The sequence below is a fragment of the Hemiscyllium ocellatum genome, unplaced genomic scaffold (assembly GCF_020745735.1).
Source record: "Hemiscyllium ocellatum isolate sHemOce1 unplaced genomic scaffold, sHemOce1.pat.X.cur. scaffold_518_pat_ctg1, whole genome shotgun sequence".
Lineage (NCBI taxonomy): Eukaryota > Metazoa > Chordata > Chondrichthyes > Orectolobiformes > Hemiscylliidae > Hemiscyllium > Hemiscyllium ocellatum.
Window position 1 is genome coordinate 349,684 of NW_026869095.1, and position 6,766 is coordinate 356,449.

Consider the following 6,766-nt stretch of genomic DNA (forward strand, 5'->3'; position numbering starts at 1 on the left):
CAGACGGAGCGGGGGTGTCTGGAGATCAGCAGATCCCAGGAATAGCTGAGTCAGGGAGGAGCAGCGAGAGGAGGGGACAGAATCGAGGGAGGCGGGGATTTGAGAGAGAGAGAGAGAGAGTGTATTATAAAAGCCGTTCCTCTCTGTCTCGCTCGGCCACTCAATCCCACACAGACTTTGGAGCAGCGGGACCGGGAAAAGCGGGAGAGTGATCGCTGCGCGGAACACATCCCGATACTGAGCGGGAGAGGAGGAAGGAGTTCAGAGGAGACCCTCAGGGAACGAGGGAGGGAGGAAGGGGGAGGAAAAAGCAGGCAGGAATTCCCATTTTCTTAGGTGTCTCTCATGCACTACTTTAGGCTGAGTTTTAAGTGCTTTGTGGACTGTTTCTGAAAAAGAGACCCCCACCCCAGCAAAGCTCGCTCAATCAACTAAACCTTTGAGACGGAGAGGGTTGACAGCGTTCAGTCACGTCCTCAGCCTCTGCCCACCCTTACTTTCCTTCGCTCGGGACTCTCTCTCTCTCTCTCCCGTCCCCCAACCCGACCCTTCCCCACCACCCCTTCGACACCCGAATCGATCGTTCCCACACCCCTGCCCGGATCTCTCCCAGGAGCCACAGGATGATGAGCGTGGAGATGGGGGCTCGTCCGGGACTCGACGACGCGCACGGAGGGAACACGTCGAAACGCTTCCTGGAGGAGGACGAGCTGTGGCGGGAGAAGAAGGCGGAAGAGGAGGGCATGAGGGTGCGGGAGGGGAGGCAGGCCCCTCCCGTCGGGGGTCAGGGTGCACCGCACGCGGTGGGCAAGGCCGTGCCCAGGGAGACCTGGTCCCACCAGATGGACTTCATCATGTCGTGCGTGGGTTTCGCGGTGGGGCTTGGCAACGTCTGGCGGTTCCCCTACCTCTGCTACAAGAACGGAGGAGGTAAGCTGACCCTGCCGACCCTCCCACAGCACCCCCTCCCTCAGCACTGACCCTCCCACAGCACCCCCTCCCTCAGCGCTGACCCTCCCACAGCGCCCGCTCCCTCAGCACTGACCTTCCCACAGCGCCCGCTCCCTCAACACTGACCCTCCCACAGCACCCGCTCCCTCAGCACTGACCCTCCCACAGCACCCGCTCCCTCAGCACTGACCCTCCCACAGCGCCCGCTCCCTCAGCACTGACCCTCCCACAGCGCCCGCTCCCTCAGCACTGACCCTCCCACAGCGCCCGCTCCCTCAGCGCTGACCCTCCCACAGCACCCGCTCCCTCAGCACTGACCGTCCCACAGCACCCGCTCCCTCAGCACTGACCCTCCCACAGCGCCCGCGCCCGCAGCGCTGACCCTCCCACACTGCCCACTCCCTCAGCGCTGACCCTCCCACAGCACCCACTCCCTCAGCACTGACCCTCCCACAGCACCCACTCCCTCAGCACTGACCCTCCCACAGCGCCCGCTCCCTCAGCGCTGACCCTCCCACAGCGCCCGCTCCCTCAGCGCTGACCCTCCCACAGCACCCACTCCCTCAGCACTGACCCTCCCTCAGCACCCACTCCCTCAGCACTGACTTTCCTACAGCACCCACTCCCTCAGCGCTGACCCTCCCACAGCACCCACTCCCTCAGCACTGACTTTCCTACAGCACCCACTCCCTCAGCGCTGACCCTCCCACAGTGTGGCCTAAGTGCTACCATTTGTAGATGATAGATTGGCAATGCTGGAATTTGAGGACAACATCAGTGTCTCTCTCTCTCTCCCCCTCTCCCTCTCCCTCTTCGTCTCTCTCTCTCTCCCTCTCTCTCTCCTTCTCCATCTCCCGCGCTCTCTCTCCCTCTCTCTCTGTCTCTCTCTGTCTCTCTCTCTGTCTCCCTCTCTCTCTCTCTCTCTCTCTTAGGGTGTCTGAGTTCTGCCGACACAGTCAGATGAGATTGTGGTCAATGGTTCCTGGGGGTGTAGGGGCGGTGGGTGCAGTTCAGGGACAGTGTTCCCGAGGCAAAGTCAGTTGGACCCAGACTCTGCGCCCCTCTCCCCCACACCCCCACCCTCTCCATGACTGCCCTCCTACCTCATCCTGATGCACACCATCCCCAACTGCCCCCTTCCCTGCCCCCCTCACCTTGGGGAGGGATTGACCTACCACCTTGAATTCCGCAAGTGACTCTTGGAGCCGCTGGATTGATATGGGGCTGGGTCCGGGTCAGTTTCTGGTCAACGGTAACCCCCAGGATGTTGATAGTGAGGGGGAGGGGGATTCAGTGATGGTGACGCCATTGAACGTCAAGGGGGCGATGGTTAGATTCTCTCTCTTGTTGGAGACGGTAACCCCAGGATGTTGATAGTGGAGGGAGGGGGATTCAGTGATGGTGACGCCATTGAACGTCAAGGGGGTGATGGTTAGATTCTCTCTCTTGTTGGAGACAGTAACCCCCAGGATGTTGATAGTGGGGCGAGGGGGATTCAGTGATGGTAACGCCATTGAACGTCAAGGGGGTGATGGTTAGATTCTCTCTCTTGTTGGAGACGGTAACCCCCAGGATGTTGATAATGGGGGGAGGGGGGATTCAGTGATGGTAACGCCATTGAACGTCAAGGGGGCGATGGTTAGATTCTCTCTCTTGTTGGAGACGGTAACCCCCAGGATGTTGATAGTGGGGGATGGGGCGGGGGAGGTTGGGGGGTGAGGTACTCACTGCTGGAGACCCAGTCTCGTTTCGGGAGTGTCTCAGTCACAACCACTTCCGAAATGCAACCAGCCACAGAGAGGCAGATGAATGCGACAGATCGCTGGGACACTTTCGGAGCTTGAATTCCGAAAGCAACTCATAAATGCTTTGGAATTAAAGGGCTCCGTCCCCTCCTCCAGCCCCTACACCCCCTCCCTATCTCCGTCCCCTCCTCCAGCCCCTACACCCCCTCCCTATCTCCGTCCCCTCCTCCAGCCCCTACACCCCTCCCTATCTCCATCCCCTCCTCCAGCCCCCTACACCCCCTCCCTATTCCCGTCCCCTCCTCCAGCCCCTACATCCCCTCCCTATCTCCGTCCCCTCCTCCAGCCCCTACACCCCCTCCCGATCTCCGTCCCCTCCTCCAGCCCCCTACATCCCCTCCCTATCTCTGTCACTCCCTCCAGCCCCTCTGAGATGTGTGTGTGTGTGTGTGTGTGTGTGTGTGTGTGTGTGTAAGAGAGAGTGTGTGTGAGAGTGTGTGAGAGAGAGGGACAATGGGTGTGTGAGAGAGAGTGTGTGAAAGAGGGAGAGTGTGAGGGAGAGTGTGAGAGAGAATGTGAGAGAGTGTGTGAGAGAGAGAATGTGAGAGAGAGAAAGTGAGTGAGAGTGAGAGAGAGAATGTGAGTTAGTGTGAGAAAGTGTGAGACAGTGTGTGTGAGAGAGAGCGTGTGAGAGAGAACGTGTGAGTGTGAGAGAGTGTGTGCGAAAGTGTGAGAGAGAGAGAGTGTGTGAGAGAGTGTGTGAGAGAGCATGTGTTTGAAATGTAATCTCTCCCCCACTCTCCTCTCTCTCTCTCCCTTCCTCTCTGTCCTCTCTCTCTCTTTCTGTCTATCCCTCTCCCTCTCTCTCTCTCTCTCTCTCCCCCCCACCTTTCTCTCTCTCGCCCCTTCCCCGTTCTGTGTATTGTCCCCCTCCACATCAATCTCTGCCCCTCCCTTCTGTCTCCAGCCCCACTGTCCATCACCCTCCTCCCCTATTGATGTCTAAAACCTACATGCCCACCTCCCCCCCCACACTCCCTCCTGGGTATCAGTGGTTCAGGGAGAGAGGGAGGGACAGACAGTCTCTGTCTGGTGGGGGAGGGGGTGTGGAGGGACAGCAGGAATGGCCACACTGAGTTGGGAGACGGAGGGCTGTCTCAGAGCCGGGAATGGGGAACTGGTGATGGTTGCGGGGAAGAGATGGAGGTGGGGAGGGGGTTTCTGGGTTCGCTCAGACAGTACATAGTCCCTCCGACACCCCCCCCCCCCCCCGATAGCTCAGACCCCTTCCTGTCTGGCAGGGATGCTGGGAACCACGGGGGAAGGCCGCGCTCTGGCCGGGACAGTCTGACCCCGGGGCTTGGGAAAGGGGCTCAGTGCCAGGGAGAGGGGAGGGGACCAGAGGGAGAGGATGATGGCGGCGAGATTTCACCGTGAAGTCCTGAGGGGTGGGGGGAGTGGGCAGGGGACAGGAGCCCTCTCTCTCTCTCTCTCTCTGTGTCTGTCTCTGTCTCTCTCTATCTCTTTCTCTCTGTCTCTCTCCCTCTCTCTGTCTGTCTGTCTCACTCCCTCTCTCTCTCTGTTTCTCTGTCTGTCTCGGTCTCTCTCTCTCTCTCCCCCTTTCTCTCTCTCTCTCTCTATCTCTTTCTCTTTCTCTCTCTCTTTCTCTGTCTCTCTCGGTCTCTCTCTCTCTCCCCTCTCTCTCTGTCTCTCTCAGTCTCTCACTCTCTCTCCTTTCTCTCCCCTCTCTCTCTCTCGGTCTCCCTTTCTCTCTCCCTCTCTCTCTCTCTCTCTCTCTCTCTCGGTCTCCCTTTCTCTCTCTCCCTCTCTCTCTCTTTCTCTCTGTCTCTGTCTCTCTCTATCTCTTTCTCTTTCTCTCTCCCCCTCTCTCTCTCTGTCTCTCTCTCTCTCCCCCCCTTCTCTCTCTCTCTGTCTCTCTCAGTCTCTCACTCTCTCTCCTTTCTCTCCCTCTCCCTCTCTCTTTCGGTCTCCCTCTCTCTCCCTATCTCTCTCTCCCTCTCTGCCCCCCTTTCTCTCTCTCTCTCTCTCTCTCTCTCTCTCTCTCTCTCGATGCCCAGCTCCTGCTCCCTGGGCCCCGTGTGGAGTGAGTTCCCCTGTGACTGTTGACCTAGCTGACAGCACAGTGAAGGGAGCAGCTCTCCGTCAGTGAGCGAGGACGTGAATACAGGCACATCACACACCCTCACCCCAACGCAGCTCTGCCAATGGACCACCCACAGCACGTGGCAGGGATTCCTGGCTCCACTCAGCTCAGTGCTTCACCCAGGCACTGCCCCAACACCCGCTCCCTCAGCGCTGACACTCCCACAGCGCCCGCTCCCTCAGCACTGACCCTCCCACAGCCCCCACTCCCTCAGCGCTGACCCTCCCACTGCACCCGCTCCCTCAGCGCTGACACTCCCACAGCGCCCGCTCCCTCAGCACTGACCCTCCCACAGCCCCCACTCCCTCAGCACTGACCCTCCCACTGCACCCGCTCCCTCAGCGCTGACACTCCCACAGCGCCCGCTCCCTCAGCACTGACACTCCCACAGCGCCCACTCCCTCAGCGCTGACCCTCCCACTGCACCCGCTCCCTCAGCGCTGACACTCCCACAGCGCCCACTCCCTCAGCACTGACCCTCCAACAACACCCGCTCCCTCAGCACTGACCCTCCCACAGCACCCGCTCCCTCAGCGCTGACCCTCTCACTGCGCCCACTCCCTCAGCATTGACCCTCCCACAGCATCCACTCCCTCAGCACTGACCCTCCCTGAGCGTCCGCCCCCAGCGCTGACCCTCACTCAACGCCCACTCCCTCAGCGCCCACTCCCTCCATGCCTGCTCCCTCAGTTCCTGCTCCCTCAGTAGTGACCCTCTCTCAGTGCCCACTCCCTCAGTGCCCGCTCCCTCACTGCCCGCTCCCTCAGTGCCCGCTCCCTCAGTGCTGACCATCAGGTGAATGTTCGGGGAGATTACTTTGGCAATCCCAGGGAAATGCTAAGCTCTCGAATTCCTTCCCTAACCAATCCCCCCTCCTGTGTTTCTCTCTCTCTCTCTCTTTCTCCCCTCTCTCCCCCCTCCTCTGTCTCTCTCTCTCTCTCTCCCTCTCTTTCTCTCTCTCCTTCTCTCACTCTCTGCCCCCCTCTCTTTCTCTCTCTCCCCCCCCTTTGTCTCTCTCTCTCTGTCTCTCTTTCTCTCTCTCCTCTCTCACTCGCTGCCCCCCCTTCCTCTCTCTCTCCCTCTCTTTCTCTCTCTCCTTCTCTCACTCTCTGCCCCTCTCTCTCTCTTCACTGCCCATAATCCATGTCACCCCCTGCCCTGGTTGGAGCGAGGGGGAGATAGGGGTCAGACTCTGTCTGACTGACTCGCCCCGGGAATACCACCCTGTGTAAGGTTGGTAGCTGGGTCGGGCCTAGTGGGCAAAGGGTTAATCATTGGTTCGTTGCACACCCTTTCTTAGACCAATGTTCACCCTCGAGACGTGTCTCATCGGACTGGCACACAACCAGGGAGTGCCCAGTGCCCCGCTCCAGGGAGAGACGTTTAATCAGAGCATTACTCAGAGATTCAGCATTGCTCACGGAGGGGGTAGAGAGAGAGAGTGTGGGGGGAGAGAGATTGTGGGAGAGTGAGAGAGAGAGAGATAGAGAGGAAGTGGGTGAGTGGGAGAGGGGGGAGAGAGAGGGGGTGGGGGAGAGAGAGAGAGAAATAGAATGATATATTGTGAGAGACAGAGTGGGAGGGAGGGGGGAGTGAGAGAGTGGGGGGGGGGAGAGAGAGTGGGGGAGAGAGAGAGTGGGGGGAGAGAGAGTGGGTGAGTGAGAGAGAGAGAAAAATAGAATGATATATCGTGAGAGACAAGGTGTGGGGGAGGGGGGAGTGAGAGGGGAGAGAGAATAGGGGGGATAGAGAGTGGGGGAGAGAGAGAAATAGAATGATATATCGTGAGAGACAGAGTGTGGGGGAGGGGGGAGTGAGATGGGGGGGAGAGAGAGTGGGGGAGAGAGAGAGGGAGAGGGTGGGGGGAGAGAGATTGTGGGAGAGTGAGAGAGAGAGAGAGAGAGAA